Raw genomic sequence first — 18,250 nt, forward strand, 5'->3', positions numbered from 1 at the left:
CTTGGAGGAACTTGGAATCTTTGACTGTTAAGTGTGCTTGTTCTATCATACAATCCATGTAAAATATCCTCAATCTGTGATTTCAATTTAGTCAAATTCTAAATATTTTAACACGCTTCTGTCCCTGCATGTCATCGAGAAATATATTGAAAGGAATTAGTTGTCACTCATACAGCACCACGGTTTGTAAAACCCTCATTCAAACTGTCCATCTAAACTAGTTATTCCTTGATATTTGCTCACATTCTTTTTGAAAATTCAGAATTCACTGAGCAGCAGCCTGGACATGATGGTGCTTCAGCATCCTATTCGGCTCGGTGACCCCAGGCTGTGAGTTTGCTAGCTTGCGTAGGGACAAACTAGCTGAAGAGAAGTTCCTTCCCAAGCATATTACTTTAATTTTTGTGGGGTCTACGTGCCTTCCAATTTTTGTAAATACATGATAGATTGCTATAGAGGGCTACATTATCATAGAACCATAGAGCACTGAAAGAGGCCATTTGGCCCATCGACTCTGCCGGCTCTTTGAAGGAACTATCCAATTAGTCTCACTCCCCTGCTCTTTTGCCATAGTCCTGCAAATTTCCTTTTGAAAGTTACTATTGAATCTTCTTTCACTGCCCTTTCAGCTAGTGCATTCCTGATCGTAAAATCTTGCTGCATTTAAAAAAAAAATTCTTAAATTCCCCCCTGGATTTTTTTGCCAATTATCTTAAATCTATGTCCTCTGATTATCGACCCCCTACCAGTAGGAACAGTTTCTCGCTATCTACGATATCAAAACCCCTCATAATTTTGACACCTCTATTAAATCTCCCCTTAACCTTCTTTGTTCTAAGGAGAACAATCCCAACTTCTCATAGAGTCATAGAGTTATACAGCACAGAAAGAGGCCCTTCGGCCCATCATGTCTGCGCCGTCCATCAATCCCTGTCCAGTCTAATCCCATTTTCCAGCATTTGGTCCATAGCCTTGTATGCAGTGGCATTTCAAGTGCTCATCCAAATGCTTCTTCAATGTTGTGAGGGTTCCTGCCTCTACCACCCTTTCAGGCAGTGAGTTCCAGATTCCAACCACCCTCTGGGTGAAAAAGTTCCTCCTCAAATCCTCTCTAAATCTCCTGCCCCTTACCCTGAATCTATGCCCCCTTGTTATTGACCCCCCTACTAAGGGGAAAAGTTCCTCTTTATCTACCCTATCTATGCCCCTCATCATTTTGTACACCTCAATCAGGTCCCCCCTCAGCCTTCTTTGCTCCAAGGAAAACAACCCCAGCCTGTTTAGTCTTTCTTCATAGCTGAGGCGCTCCATCCCAGGTAACATCCTGGTGAATCTTCTCTGCACCCTCTCCAAAGCAATCACATCCTTCCTATAGTGAGGCGACCAGAACTGCACACAGTACTCCAGCTGTGGCCTCACCAGCGTTTTGTACAGCTCCATCATAACCTCCCTGCTCTTATATTCTATGCCTCGGCTAATGAAGGCAAGTATCCCATATGCCTTTTTAACCACCTTATCTACCTGTTCCGCTGCCTTCAGGGATCTATGTACATGTACACCAAGATCCCTCTGACCCTCTGTACTTCCTAGGGTCCTACCACTCATTGTGTATTCCCTTGCCTTATTTGTCCGTCCAAAATGCATCACCTCGCACTTCTCAGGGTTAAATTCCATTTGCCACTTTTCCGCCCATCTGACCAACCCGTTTATATCGTCCTGTAGCCTGAGGCTTTCCTCCTCGCAATTTACCACCCCACCAATTTTTGTGTCATCCGCGAACTTACTGATCATACCTTTAACATTCCCATCCAAATCATTTATGTAGATCACAAACAGCAAGGGACCCAGCACCGATCCCTGAGGTACCCCACTGGACACAGGCTTCCAGTCACAAAAGCAACCTTCGACCATCACCCTCTGCCTCCTGCCACTCAGCCAGTTTAGGATCCAACGCACCAAGGCACCCTGGATCCCATGGGCTCTTACCTTCTTGACCAGTCTCCTATGCGGGACTTTGTCAAAAGCTTTGCTGAAGTCCATGTAAACCACATCCACAGCATTTCCCTCATCCACACACCTAGTCACCCCCTCAAAAAATTCAATCAGATTTGTCAGACATGATTTACCCTTGACAAAGCCATGCTGACTATCCCCGATTAATCCTTGCCTCTCCAAGTGGAGACTAATTTTGTCCCTCAGAATTTTTTCCAATAATTTCCCTACCACAAATGTTCGGCTCACTGGCCTGTAATTCCCTGGTTTATCCCTGCTACCCTTCTTGTATAATGGTACTACGTTAGCTGTTCTCCAGTCCTCTGGTACATCCCCTGTGGCCAGAGAGGTTCTGAAAATTTGTGTCAGAGCCCCTGCAATCTCCTCCTTTGCCTCATACAACAGCCTGGGATACATCTCGTCCGGGCCTGGGGATTTATCCACTTTTTGGCCTGCTAAAACCGCTAGTACCTCCTCCCTCTCGATGCTAATATGTTCAAGTATGTCACAGTCCCCTTGCCCGATTTCTATGTCTACATCGTCTTTCTCCATAGTGAACACAGATGCAAAAAATTCATTTAAAACCCCGCCTACATCATCTGGCTCTACACACAGATTGCCACTTTGGTCCCTAATGGGCCCTACCCTTTCCCTGGTTATCCTCTTGCCCTTAATATACTTATAAAACATCTTAGGATTTTCCTTTATTTTGCTCGCCAGTGTTATTTCATGGCCCCTCCTCGCCCTCCTAATTTCTTTTTTAAGTATGCCCCTGCACTTTTTATACTCCTCTAGGGCTTCCTCCGTCTTTAGTCTTTTGTAACTGCCAAAAGCCCCCCTTTTTTTCCTAATGCATTTTTGTATGTCCCTTGTCATCCAAGGTTCCCTTTGCTTGTTGGTCCCACCCTTGACCTTTACAGGAACATGTTGGCGTTGTACTCTCTCTATTTCCCTTCTGAAAGTCTCCCACTGTTTTGATGTGGATTTTCCTATAAGTAGCTGCTCCCAGTCCACTTTGGCCAGATCCTGCCTTATCATATTAAAATCGGCCTTCCCCCAATTTAGAACCCTTATTTCCGGGCCGTCTTTGTCTTTTTCCATGACCACCTTAAATCTCACCGAATTATGGTCACTGTCGCCAAAATGCTCTCCTACTGACACTTCCACCACTTGCCCAGCTACATTCCCTAGAATTAGGTCCAGTACCGCCTCCTCTCTTGTAGGACTTTCTACATGTTGGCTCAAAAAGCTCTCCTGGATGCACTTTAAGAATTCTGCACCCTCTAAGCCTTTCACACTCTGACTATCCCAATTAATATTGGGGAAGTTGAAATCCCCCACTATTATTACCCTATTATTTTTGCACTTCTCTGAGATTTGCCTACATATCTGTTCCTCTATCTCCCCCTGACTGTTTGGGGGCCTATAGTACACTCCCAGCAAAGTGCTTGCCCCCTTTTTGTTTTTAAGTGCTACCCATATGGCCTCATTAGAGGAACCCGCTAATATATCATCCCTCCTTACAGCAGTAATTGACTCAATTAATATTGCAACACCCCCTCCCCTTTTACACCCCCCTCTGTCTCGCCTGAAGATTCTATACCCCGGAATATTGAGCTGCCAGTCCTGACCCTCCCTCAACCATGTCTCCGTGATAGCAACAATATCGTACTCCCATGTGTTCAACAACAACTTCAGTTCATCCACCTTGTTTGCAAGACTCCTTGCATTAAAATAAATGCCTTCCAGCCTTGCCATATTCCCTTTTGCCTTCACATATTTGCTCTGTCTTCCCAGCTGACTTGTTTTTTCCTCCGTATTTGGCTGTAAATCACCCCCTACTATAGCTCCACTCTGTATCCCATCCCCCTGCCAAGTTAGTTTAAACCCCCCCCAGCAGTGCTAGCAAACCTCCCCGCAAGGATATTGGTCCCCCTCTGGTTCAGGTGTAAACCATCCGACTTGTACAAGTCCCACCTTTCCCAGAAGCCGACCCAGTGATCCAGGAAACTAAAGCCCTCCCTCCTGCACCATCCCTTTAGCCACGCATTCATCTGTTCTATCTTCCTATTCCTATACTCACTAGCACGTGGCACCGGGAGTAATCCAGAGATTACAACCTTTGAGGTCCTGCTCTTTAATCTTCCACCTAGCTCCCTAAATTCTTGCTGCAGGACCTCATCCCTCTTTTTACCTATGTCGTTGGTACCAATGTGGACCACGACCTCTGGCTGTTCACCCTCCCCCTCCAGAATGCCCTGCAGCCGCTCAGTGACATCCTTGACCCTGGCACCAGGGAGGCAACAAACCATCCTGGATTCACGTCTACGGCCACAGAAATGCCTATCTGTTCCCCTTACTATAGAATCCCCTACCACTATTGCTCTCCCACTCTTTTTCCTCCCTTCCTGGGCAGCAGGAGCACCCCCAGTGCCAGGAAGTTGGCTGCTGCTGCCTTCCCCTGGTGAGTCATCCCCCTCAACAGTATCCAAATCGGTATACCTGTTTGAGAGGGGAATGGTCACAGGGGTCTCCTGCACTACCTGCCTGCTTCTATTGCTCCGCCTGGTGGTCACCCATTTCCTTTCTTCCTGTGCAGCCCTTACCTGCGGTGTGACCAACTCACTAAACGTGTTATCCATGTCCCTCTCAGCATCGTGAATGCTCCACAACCCATCCACCCGCAGCTCCAGCGCCTCAATGCGGTCTGCTAGTAGCCGCAGCTGGATGCATTTCCGGCACACGTGGTCATCAGGGGCACCGGTAGTGTCCCTGAATTCCCACATAGAGCAAGAGGAGCATAACACAGGGCTGGGCTCTCCTGGCATGACTTACCCTTTAATTAATTTAAATTAATTCACTATCACCAATTAAAGATATCTCTAAGGCGCTTGTATAGTCTACCAACAGTCCCTGCTACACCAGAAAAGACCCTAGTAACTATAAACTACAGAGTTAAAGTTTAAAAAAGAGAAAAACTCACCAACCAATCACTTACCTGCTCCCTGGTGACGTCACACTCTGATTACTTTTTACCTCTCTCCCCGCTGCTGAGTTGGTAAGCCTCGGTGCTCGCGCCGGTTTTTATACCGGGCTCCTCCTCGCCTCACTGCTCCCTGGAACTGGTCGGGCCTCACTGCTTGCGCCGGTTTTTACACCGGGCTCCTCCTCGCCTCACTGCTCCCTGGAACTGGTCTCTATAGTCTCTCTACATAACTGAAGTCCCTTATCCCTGGTATGATTCTGGTAAATCTCCTCTGCACCCTCTCCAAGGCCTTGATATGCTTCCTAAAGTGTGATGCCCAGATTTGGACACAATACTCTATCTAAGGCTTAACCAGTGATTTATAAAGATTCGCCATAGTTTCCTTGCTTTTGTACTCTTTGCCTCTATTTATAAAACACTTTTATAAATGCTTTAACAGCCTTATCAACTTGTCCTGCTACAATTTTCGGTATAGAATTATTAGCATGCTTTACTCCCTTTCCAAAGTAAGTACCAAAATATTAATTAGAAAACAATTCTTGATAGTATTCATATTTTAATTATATTCCCAATCACACTTCACTCAAGTGGAGACTTGCCATTGTCTCTCATGAGAGTCAGCAACTTCTCTCTCTAAAGATTTGAGGTAAGATAGGCTAAAGGCTGAGTGTACAAATTACAGTGCATCGTGTGGCAAGATCTTGGGTTCAAGGCCTTGGCTGTGAGGAGTTAGCTAATCTCAGCCAGGCAGCAGTGAGCGACTCTGATGCATTCCTCCTTTATCCAGTGTTCATTGCTGTATGAGATTGTGTTTGGATGCAATGTAAGGAGAGGAGTGGATACTCTCCTCTCAAATGGCCAAAGAGCCTGTTGCCCTCGTTATCGATGCTCACTCATGAAGATTAACTGCTTGGGTAGTTACACCACAACTGAAGAAGGATTGGGGTGGAGGAAAGTTAATGGAATAAGGAATTAAAGAATTGCACTGATTAGACTGGGAATTCTGAATTTGTTGTGGCCTGGATAATGACCCAATGGTTTTTTGCGTGTCCCTATCATTGGATTAACCAAAGAGTGGCACTGACTTGTTGTCTAGAAAGAAAGACTTGCATTTCTATAGCGCCTTTCACGACCACCGGACGTCTCAAAGTGACAATAACCAGATAATCCGTTTTCATGATGTTGATTGAGGGATAAATACTGGCCAGGACACTGGGGATAACTCCCCCTGCTCTTCTTCGAAATAGTGCCATGGGATCTTTTACGTCCACCTGAGTGAGCAGACGTCTCCTCAGTTTAATGTCTCATCCAAAAGACGGCACCTCCGACAGTGCAGTGCTCCTTCAGTACTGAGGGTACTGCACTGGAGTGTCAGCCCAGATTTTTGTGCTCAAGTCCCTGGAGTGGAGCTTGAACCCACAACCTTCTGACTCAGAGGCGAGAATGCTACCCACTGAGCCACAGCTGACAATTACTACTCTCATTTCAGGGACCACTCAGTTTTCTCCCTGACTGCTGCATTGAAGAGGAATGAAGCGTGTCCTTTGTGGCAGTTTTGTCGCAAAAAAAAACTGAGGTGCTCAAAGTTACTGTAAATCTCTCAACACATTAAATTGGAATTTATTTCCTGACCATCTACACATCCATCAGTAATATTTACATTTGCGGTGTTCAATAAAACATTCTGTAACCGTGATGTTATAAAGAAACCAATTAATTGTTTGCTGTCTGGGAAGGTATGTCTTGCTCATCTGGACTGTTCTCTGGGCTGGTTGTAGACAGTATTCCTCTGCCTATTATAATTGATTTGTCTCTGTGTGATTTATGATGTTGGTTTAGGATATTTCAGTTTGTTCTTCTTGACTGCATCAGCCACTTTTAGATTCAGCAACTGCTGAGTCTCTTTTTATTTAGGTTTCAAAACATAGGTATTTTAAAAATAGTTTTAATTTTTGCTTTGTGTAAAGAAAAATTTAAAAAAATAATAAAGTTCTTGCCCTCTCCTTTTTCCAATTTCTCAATGTCGTGTCTCCTAGCAGAAAAGCCATTGCTTTGGCACTGTCTCATTGTTTGAAGTAAAGATCGACATCCCTCATGGTCCTGAAAGCCCATTTTGATAGTGTTTGAAAAGTTCAGGTGGCTGTGTTAAGAATGTGATTTGGTAGCAGACCAGCTCTTTCTGGCTGGAAGATGCGTTGTGGCATGTCCTGTCACTGTTGAAAATAAGAATTTCTCTTAATGGGAAGGGGAAGTAAGTGCTCTTTCCTTTCCTCCTCTGCCCCCCCCCCCTTTGCCAACTACCGTTACCAGCACTGCAAGTGTCCTAGAAAAAAACTGAAAGCAGCTTCTGTCCTTCCCCAAAACAATATTGAAAGAAATATAATCTTCTTGCTATGTTTGTTTTATTGCCAAATGCTAATGCTGGTATCAACAGGTTAAAGTATCTTGAATGCAAAATACTGCGGATGTTGGAAATCTGCAATATAAATAGAAAATGCTGGAAATACTCCAAGTCAGGCAGCATCGGTGGCGAGAGATACAGAGTTAACCTTTCAGGTTGGTGACGTTTCATCAGATCTGGAAAATGTTACAGATCTAACGGCTTTTAAGCAAGTACAGAGGCAGGGAAAGTGGGGGGAGGGGACGAAAGAACAAAAGGGAAGGTCTGTGATAGGGTGGAAGGCAGGAGTAATTTAAATAATAAAAGGGATGATGGTTCAAGGCATAAGGGGGTGGTAATAGGACAAGCAAAGAAACAAAAGATGGGTCTGGAGGAGTTGTAAATAGCAACAGCAGAATCATTACCAGCATCTGCTGTCCAAAAAACTGGGAGCAGTGGTTATGATCTGAAATTCATAGAATAATAGAAATTTACAGCACAGAAGGAGGCCATTTGGCCCATTGTGCCTGCACCGGCTGAAAAAGAGCTATCCACCCGAATCCCACTTTCCAGCTTTTGGTCTGTCGTCTTGCAGTTTACAGCACTTCAAGTGCATATCCAAGTACTTTTTAAATGTGATGAGGGTTTCTTCCTCTACCACCCTTTCAGGTAGTGAGTTCCAGACCCCCACCACCCTCTGGGTGAAAAAAGTTCTCCTCAACTCTCCTCTAATCCTTCTACCATTTACTTTAAAGCTATGCCCCCTGGTTATTGACATCTCTGCTAAGGGAAATAGGTGCTTCCTATCCACTCTATCTAGGCCCCTCATAATTTTATACACCTCAATTAATCGCCCCTCAGCCTCCTCCTCTGTTCCAAAGAATGCAACCCCAGCCTATCCAATCTTTCCTCATAGCTAACATTCTCCAGTCCTGGCAACATCCTCGTAAATCTCCTCTGTACCCTCTCTAGTGCAATCACATCTTTCCTGTAATGTGGTGACCAGAGCTGCACGCAGTACTCTAGCTGTGACCTAAATGGTGTTTTATACAGTTCTAGCATAACCTCTCTGCTCTTGTATTCTGTGCCTTGGTTAATAAAGGAAAGTATCCTGTATGCCGCCTTAACCACTTTTTCTACCTGTCCTGTTAACTTCAGGTACCTGTGGACATGCATTCCAAGGTCCCCCTGTTCCTCTACATTTCTCAGTATCAGAAATTGTTGAAGTCGATGTTTGGGCTGGAAGGTTGTAAAGTGCCCAATAGAAAGATGAGGTGCTGTTCCTTGAGCTTCATTGGAACAGTGTAGGAAGCCAAGAACAGAGAGGTCAGAATGTGAATGGGCCGGAGAATTAAAATGGCAAGCGATCAGAAGTTCAGGTTCATGCTTGTGGACTGAACAGAGGTTTCAGCAATTTGTGTTTAGTCTTCATAATGTAGAGGAGACCATATCCTGAGCAGCAAATACAGTATACTAAATACACCTGGAAGGAGTGTTTGGGATCCTGGATGGTGGGAAGGGAGGAGGTGAAAGGGCAGGTGTTGCATCTCCTGTGCTTGCTTGGGATGGAGCCATGGGAAGAGGAGCGGGTATTAATGGAAGGTGCGCCTTGGTCCTGACCTCCTGAGTATTTCCAGCATTTTCTGTTTATATTTATGGTTAAAGTAAATGACTTGCTTTAATTACTGTGCTTGATACAATATGTCATCCAGTGCTGTGGGCTCTAGTGGCTCCACTGATTCATATTAAATGCGCATCATGATTCAATAGCTATTTGCACTACAGTATAGTGCTAATTATAACATTTCAGCACAAAAAAATACTGATTCTTTTCTTCCATTCCTCCCCCCTCCCTCCCCCCCTCTCTTCCCCCCCTCTCTTCCCCCCCTCTCTTCCTCCCCCCTCTCCCCACTCCCCTCTTTCCCCCCCCACTAGATTGGGGTGATCCAACACTTGTATATGGTGCCCTGAAAATTGCTAATGTTTGGAATCAGGTGGGAGGGGATAGTGGGAACGTGAGGGGAAGGGGGAACAAGAAAGAGAGTTTCAGCTGTTCAAGTACAATCAAAACTAGCACGTTGCTCAGGTTTGGAGCCCTTTTGAGCTCATTTAATGACCTTTTGTGCCAATGCTTCCTGTGATATCCGAGTGGTAAGGTAAGAAACTGAGAGAAGCGAGATATTAGGAACAAAACCCAACTGTTTAATTACACGGTGTAGCAGAGAAACATCTCTTACAGGCTGCAAGTAAAGCACACAATTCTTACTGCACGATGGCAAGATGGAGGATTCACCTCTGAGTCATACCCATAATGCAATGCCACATTACCATATAAATTGGTGTACCAGGACATTGAATACATGACCCATTACCTTAAAAACTGGTGAATGTGAACCCTTAATATTTGGCTCCATCTGGTGGATAACTTAAGCATTACATCCCAGATTACTATACTTCCCAACTCCAGTACTTCTCTTCCAAAGACATGTGAGACAAGTTTCATGTATTATCTTTAAAGGTGGCCTGTTGGCAGGTTATTTTATTGTGGGAGTGTGACAATGGAGCTCGATATTATTCGCACCCAGTCCCTGTACTGCCGGAGTTACTGCACTCGATGTCTGAGCCATCGTTTTTCTCAGTGAATCAATAGCATAGGTTCGGCTAAGGTAAAATAACGACTCTATTTTACATTAAATCATTGAATTGTTCAATTCATCATCGCCATCAGTAAAGTAACAGTGAAAATAAAAGCATATCAATGGATTTAAGCATTGATTCATCTGCCTCTCCAAGATTTATGGATTTGGATCATTAAAATCCCAGCCACCAGGATATTCTCCCCCTCCATTCCTGTCTTTCATCTGTTCCCCTTTGACTCCCCCTCTCATCGATGATGGGAACGAAAATCAGCCAGGTTGTAAAGCAGGCTGCCAATTTGTTATTGCTGTTTTGTGCCACCACTAGGCACGATGTAGCCCTCTGGCCATAACATTGACGTGAACAAGTTCAGACCTTAACTTCAGCTCCCATTTTCTCTCTGGCAGTAGGCGCTAGCAATGCGGGATGGGGTGCCAGCATTTCTGGGGATGGGGGAGGGAGTTGGTGCTTGCGGTGGGGAACACGCCTGGTGGGCGGATCTGCACCCTTGCAGTTGACCTGCTTTATTTCTTCCACCAGACTCTGGAGCAACTGGAGTTTGCTCTGCCTCGCCAATTTTTCATGCTTCTCTGTTAAATTATCTGTCTTTTGTTGAATTAATTTCTCTCATTATGCATCCTTTTTTCTCTTGCTAATATCACATGTCATTTAACCATCTTCTGTTCTCCACCCCAGCACATCACAGGCCATTCTTTCTTTTCCTGTGGTGTTTTTTTCCCCTTCCCCCTTCCCTTTCTCTTGTTCTGTTCCTTTTTAAGTGTTGCTCATCTGTAATATCTTCCAGTCCTGAAGAAGGGTCTTTGATCTGAAATGTCAACGGGCTGACTTCTATTTCTCACAGATGCTGCATGGCCTGCTGAGTATTTCTAGGTTAATAGTGCCTTTCGCAGAGGCCTGGCAGCAGGCAGCTTGATCTTTGTCTTGGCTGGACAATGGTACATTGAAACACAATGCAGACCACTGTGTTTACTGCTGAATGTAGTATCAGATGACCTTGGATCATTGCATCATGCACTGAAAGAAAGAGAGGAAATAAAGACAGGATAGAGACAAATAATTAACTGAGGATGCACTGTCCTAAAATATTTAAGTAAACATCCAAGTAGATATTTTAATCAAAATACCATTGGAACAAAAAAATCTTTCAATTTTTTAAAAAGCTGTGTGCTTCATTGGAGGCTTAACTAAAGCCTATAAACTAACATAAGAACATAAGAAATAGGAGCTGGAGTAGGCCATTTGGCCCTTTGAGCCTGCTCTGCCATTCAAGATTATGGCTGATCTTGTACCTCAACTCCACCTTCCCGCACTATCCCCATATCCCTCAATTCCTTTAGTTCCCCAAAATTTATCGACCTCTGTCTTGAGTATACTCAATGAAGGAGCATCCACAGCTCTCTCGGGTAGTGAATTCCAAAGATTCACAACCCTTTGAGTGAAGAAATTTCTCCTCATCTCAGTCCTAAATGGCTGACCCCTTATTCTGAGACTGTAACCCCGTGTTCTAGATTCCCCAGCCAGGGGAAGCATTTTCTCAGCATTAACCCTGTCAAGCCCCTTCAGAATTTTATATGTTTCAATGAGATCACCTCTCATTCTTCTAAACACTAGGGAATATAGGCCTAGTCTACTCAATCTCTCTTCATAGGGCAATCCCCTCATCCCAGGAACCAGTCTGGTGAGCCTTTGTTGCACTCCCTCTAAGGCAAGTATGTCTTTCCTTAGGTAAAGAGACCAGAACGGTACACAGTACTCCAGGTATGTCCTCACCAATGCCCTGTATAATTGTAGTAAGAATTCTTTACTCTTATACTCTAATCCCTTTGTAACAAAAGCTAACATACCATTTACTTTCCTAATTGCTTGCTGTTCCTGCATGTTAACTTTCTGTGATTCATATACAAGGACACCCAGGTTCTTCTGAATGCAAACATTTCCCAGTCTCTCACCATTCAAAAAATATTCTGCTTTTTGTTTTTCCTACCAAAGTGGATAACTTCACACTTCCCCACATTGTATTCCATTTGGCATGTTCTTGCCCACTCGGTCAACCTGTCTATATCTCTCTGCAGCCTCTTTGTGTTCTCCTCGCAGCTTACTTTCCCATCTAACTTACTATCATCAGCTAACTTGGATACGTTATACTCAGTCCCTTCATCTAAGTCATTAAAATAGATTGTAAATAGCTGAGGCCCAAGCACTGATCCTTGCGGTACCCCACTAGTTACAGCCTGCCAACCCGAAAAAGTCCCGTTTATTCCTACTGTCTGTTTTCTGTCCATTAGCCAATCCTCAATCCATGCTAATATATTACCCCCAATCCCATGAGTCCTAATTTTGTGTAATAACCTTTTGTCTGGCACCTTATCGAATGCGTTTTGAAAATCCAAATACAGTACATCCACTGGTTCCCCCCTATCCATCCTACTAGTTATATCTTCAAAAAACTCGTAACAGATTTGTTAAACACGATTTCCCTTTCATAAAACCATGTTGACTCTGCCTAATCATATTACGATTTTCTAAGTGCCCTGCTACCACGTCCCTGATACAGGAAACTTTGGTTTATCCGGAGGTTATATGTCCGGAATACTCGATCTAATGGCAAAAATCAGGAGCCGTTTTCTATAAGTTTTTTTAGTTCTCGTTGCTTTTTTTTTCCCCAGTCAGGCACTGCAAGGTCTGTAGCTATAGCAACAGCTTTAGCTAGAGATGCTTGCAGCTACAGCCGACTGTTTTGAAGCTGTTGCTAAGCAACAGGGTTTGTTGATTCACACGGAGCTTTTCAGTTCCGTATGTTTCAACATTAACGCTGGTATGTCCGGCACTTTTGATGGTACGGCACCAGCTCGGTCCCGTCAGTGCCGGATATCAGAAAGTTTCCTGTAATAGATTCTAGCATTTTGCCTACTACTGATGTCAGGCTAACTGGCCTATAGTTCACCGTTTTTTCTTTTCCTCCCTTTTTAAATAGCGAGGTTATGTTTGCTACCTTCCAATCCTTGGGGACTGTTCTAGAATCTAGGGAATTCTGGAAGATTAATACCAGTGCATCTACTATCTCTGCAGCTACCTCTTAAACTAGCATGCAAGTTGTCCGGTCCAGGGGATTTGTCGCCACTTAGTCCCATTAATTTCTCCAGTACTGTGTCTTTAATTATACTGATTTCTTTAAGTTCCTCATTCTCCCTAGACCCTTGGTTTCCCATTATTTCTGGAATGTTTTTTGTGTCTTCTACTGTGAAGACAGATACAAAGTGACGTAATAAAACTCACTACGCACTTGGTTTGAGTATAAAGCAAGGCTTTAATCAACTTCTTTCAAAACATAGAAACATAGAAGATAGGAGCAGGAGTAGGCCATTCGGCCCCTCGAGCCTGCTCCGCCATTCAATGAGATCATGGCTGATCATCCAAGTTCAGTACCCGGTCCCTGCTTTCAATTCAATTCAATTCAATTCAATTCAATTTTATTTGTCATATATGCAACAGACGTGTGTACTGCACAATGAAATGTTGATTTTTACGAGTCCTCCCAACATATCCCTTAACCCCTTTAGCCTTAAGAAATATATCCAACTCCTTCTTGAATATATTTAATGTATTGGCCTATACTGCCTTCTGTGGTAGAGAATTCCACAGGTTCACCACTCGCTGGGTGAAGAAATTCCTCCACATTTCTGTCCTAAAAGACTTACCCCTTATCCTTAGACTGTGACCCCTGGTTCTGGACTCCCTGACCATCAGGAACATCCTCCCTGCATCTAGTCTGTCCAGTCCTGCCAGAATTTTATAAGTTTCAATGAGATCCCCTCTCATTCTTCTAAACTCCAGGGAGTACAAGCCCAATCTCTCCTCATACGTCATTCCTGCCATCCCAGGTATCAGTCTGGTGAATCTTCGCTGAACTCCTTCCATGGCAAGAATATCCTTCCTCAGATAAGGCGACCAAAACTGCACACAATACTCAAGATGAGGTCTCACCAAGGCCCTGTACAACTGCAGCAAGACATCCTTGTTCCTGTACTCAAACCCTCTCGCTATGAAGGCCAACATACCATTTGCCTTCTTAACCGCCTGCTGCACCTGCATGCTTACCTTCAGCGACTGGTGCACAAGGACACCCAGGTCTCATTGCACTTCCCCTTCTCCCAATCTATTGCCATTCAGATAATCTGCCTTCCTGTTTTTGCCACCAAAGTGGATAACCTCACATTTATCCACGTTATATTGCATCTGCCATGCTTCTGCCCAATCACCCAACCTGTCCAAATCATCCTGTAGTTTCTCGGCATCCTCATCACAGCACACACGACCACCCAGCTTTGTGTCGTCTGCAAATTTGGAGATATTACATCTAGTTCCCTTGTCTAGATCATTAATATATATTGTGAATAGCTGGGGTCCAAGGACCGATCCCTGCGGTACCCCACTAGTCACTGCCTGCCACTTGGAAAAAGAGCCGTTTATTCCAACTCTTTGCTTTCTATCTGCCAACCAGTTCTCTATCCAAGTCAATACCTTGCCCCCAATCCCATGTGCCTTAACTTTACACGCTAATCTCTTATGTGGGACCTTATCGAAAGCCTTCTGAAAGTCCAAATACACCACATCCACTGGTTCTCCCTTATCTATTTTATACTAGTTACATCCTCAAAAAATTCCAGTAGATTAGTCAAGCACGATCTACCTTTTGTAAATCCATGTTGACTTTGTCCGATCCTGTCACTGTTTTCCAAGTGCTCTGCTATTACATCTTTTATAATGGACTCTAGCATTTTCCCCACTACCGATGTCAGGCTTACCGGTCTGTAATTCCCCGTTTTCTCTCTACCACCTTTTTTGAATAGTGGGGTAACATTAGCTACCCTCCAATCCATGGGTACTGTTCCAGATTCCATTGAATGTTGGAAGATGATCAGCAATGCATCTACTATTTCTAGGGCCACTTCCTTAAGTACCCTAGGATGTAGATTATCAGGCCTGGGGATTTATTGGCCTTCAATCCCATCAATTTCCCTAACACCATTTCCCTACAAATACTGATTTCTTTCAGTTCCTCCCTTTCATCAGACCCTATGTTCCCCGACATCTCTGGGAGGTTATTTGTGTCCTCCTTTGTGAAGACAGAACCAAAATATGTATTTAATTGGTCTGCCATTTCTTTGTTCCCCATTATAAATTCCCCTGATTCTGACTGCAAGGGACCTACGCTTGACTTCACCAATCTTTTTCTCTTCACATATCTATAAAAGCTTTTACAGTCAGTTTTTATGTTCCCTGCAAGCTTACACTCATATTCTATTTTCCCTTTCTTAATTAATCCCTTTGTCCTCCTTTGTTGAATCCTAAACTGCTCCCAATCCTCTGGATTACTGCTTTTTCTGGCCAATTTATATGTCGTCTCCTTGGATCTTATGCTATCCCTAATTTCCCTTGTTAGCCACAGTTGAGTCACCTTTTTTGTTTTATTTTTATGCCAAACCTGGATGAACAAATTCTGTAGCTCATCCATGCGGTCTTTGAATGTTTGCCATTGCCTATCCACCGTTAACCCTTTGAGTGACATTCCCCAATCAATCCTACCCAACTCGCGCCTCAGACCATCGTAGTTGCATTTATTTAAATTCAGGTCCCTAGTCTCTGAGTCAACTACTTCATTCTCCATCTTAAATGAAGAATTCGACCATATTATGATCGCTCCGACCCAAGGGGCCTCATACAACAAGATTGCTAATTAATCCTTTCTCGTTACATAATGCCCAGTCTAAGATGGCCTGATCTCTGGTTGCTTCCTCGACATATTGGTCCAGAAAACCATCCCGTAAACACTCCAGGAATTCCTCCTGCACAGTATTGTTACTAATTTGGTTAGCCCAATCTATATGTAGATTAAAGTCACCCATGATGACTGCTGTGCCCTTATTGCACGCTTCTCTAATTTCCCTTTTAATGCCAACCCCAACCTCCGCATTACTGTTTGGAGGTCTATATACCACTCCCACTAACGTTTTCTGCCCCTTGGTATTTCTCAGTTCTACCCATACAGATTCCACATCATCAGAGCTAATATCCTTCCTTACAATTGTGTTAATCCCTTCTTTAACCAGCAATGCTACCCTACCTCCCTTTCCTTTTTGCCTATCTTTCCTGAATATTGAATACTCCTGGATGTTGAGTTCCCAGCCTTGGCTACCCTGGAGCCATAATCCCAATCAAATCATATTTGTTTACCTCTATTTGCGCAGCTAATTCATCCACCTTATTACGAATGCTCCTCGCATTAAGACACAAAGCCTTCAGGCTTGTTTTTTTTAATGCTCTTAGACCTATTAGAATTATTATTTACTGTGGCCATGTTTGATTTAAACCATTGAATTCTCTGACTGCCACTTTTGTTTTTCTCCTTCCTATCTTTTGCTTTTATCCTTGTTTCCCTTTCCTCTGTCCCCCTGCTCAGGTTCCCAACCCCCTGCCATTTTAGTTTAAACCCTCCCCCAGAGCACTAGCAAACACTCCCCCTAGGACATCGGTCCCGGCCCTGCCCAGGTGCAAACCGTCCGGTTTGAACTGGTCCCACCTCCTCCAGAACCGGTTCCAATGTCCCAGGAATTTTAATCCCTCCCCCTGGCACCATTCCTCTAGCCACGTATTCATCTGAAATATCCTTCTATTTCTACTCTGACTTGCACGTGGCACTGGTAGCAATCCTGAGATTACTACCTTTTGAGGTCCTGTTTTTTAATTTACCTCCTAACTCCCTATATTCAGCTTTTAGGACCTCATCCCGTTTTTTACCTATATCGTTGGTACAGGAAACTTTGCGATATCCGGCACCGACGGGACCGAGCTGCTGCCAATCTATCAATACTTCCGGATGCTAGAAGAAAAAAAACCTAACCAAAATGGCTGCTGATTTCTGCCATTAGATCGAGGTTTCCGGACATACAACCTCCAGATAAACCAAAGTTTCCTGTACCTATATGCACCACGACAACTGGCTGTTCACCCTCCCCTTCCAAGATGTTCTGCAGCCGCTTGAGACATCCTTGATCCTTGCACCAGGGAGGCAACACACCATCCTGGAGTCTCGTTTGCGGCCGCAGAAACGCCTATCTAGTCCCCTTACAATAGAATCCCCTATTACTATAGCTCTACCCCTCTTTTTCCTCCCATCCTGTGCAGCAGAGCCACCCCTGGTGCCAGGAAGTTGGCTGCTGCTGCCGCCTTCCTCTGATAAGCCATCCCCCCCAACAGTACTCAAAGTGGTGTATCTGTTTGAGTGGGGGCTGTCCACAGGGGACCCCTGCACTACCTGCCTGTGCCTAGTACTCTGTCTGTTGGTCACCCATTCCCTATCTTCCTGTCCAACCTTTGCCTGCGGTGTGACCAACTGATCAAACGTGATATCCACGATGTCCTCAGCCTCGCGAATGGTCCAGTATGTATCCAATCGCAGCTCCAGCACCGCAATGCGGTCTGCCAGTAGCTGCAGCTGGACACACTTCCTGCACACTTAGTTGTCAGAGACACAGGAAGTGTCCCTGAGTTCCCACATAGCGCAGGAGGAGCATACCACGGCACTGGGCTGTCCTGCCATGACTTACCCTTTAATTAATTGCAATTAAATTAAATCAAATCAATCCCACCAATTACATGATAGTTAAATGGTATATTTAAGGGCCCTAGTTCAGAAACAGTCCCTGCTACACCACAGAGACTTTAGAAACTATAAACCACAGAGTTAAAGTTTAAAAAAGAGAGAAATACTCACCAACCAATCACTTACCTGCTATCTGGTGACGTCACACTTCGATTACTTTTTACTTCTCTCCTTCCTTCTGAGTTCGGAGATTGGAGATTAGTAAGCCTACCTGGTCTCTGGGGGCCTTTTAAAGCCTCGCCGCTCGCGTTTCCCGCCGCTGCCGCTGTGAGGCCTACCTGGTCTCTGGGGGCCTTTTAAAGCCTCGCTGCTTGTGTTTCCCGCCGCTGCCGCTGTGAGGCCTACCTGGTCTCTGGGGGCCTTTTAAAGCCTCGCCGCTCATGCTTCCCGCTGCTGCCGCTGTGAGGCCTACCTGGTCTCTGGGGGCCTTTTAAAGCCTCGCCGCTTGCGATTCCCGCCGCTGCCGCTGTGAGGCCTACCTGGTCTCTGGGGGCCTTTTAAAGCCTCACTGCTCGTGCTTCCCGCCGCTGCCGCTGTGAGGCCTACCTGGTCTCTGGGGGCCTTTTAAAGC

General features: G+C 44.7%; 1 protein-coding gene across 1 annotated transcript in view; it reads left to right on the forward strand.

Annotated features, from left to right (window-relative positions):
- The window catches only part of xxylt1 (xyloside xylosyltransferase 1), a 181,735-nt gene that overhangs the window by 49,596 nt on the left and 113,889 nt on the right, over window positions 1-18,250 (forward strand). The gene's annotated exons all lie outside the window — the stretch shown is intronic.

This window comes from Somniosus microcephalus, chromosome 6 (genome assembly GCF_052327205.1).
Source record: "Somniosus microcephalus isolate GS21.2 chromosome 6, FLI_Smic_1.0, whole genome shotgun sequence".
Classification (NCBI taxonomy): domain Eukaryota; kingdom Metazoa; phylum Chordata; class Chondrichthyes; order Squaliformes; family Somniosidae; genus Somniosus; species Somniosus microcephalus.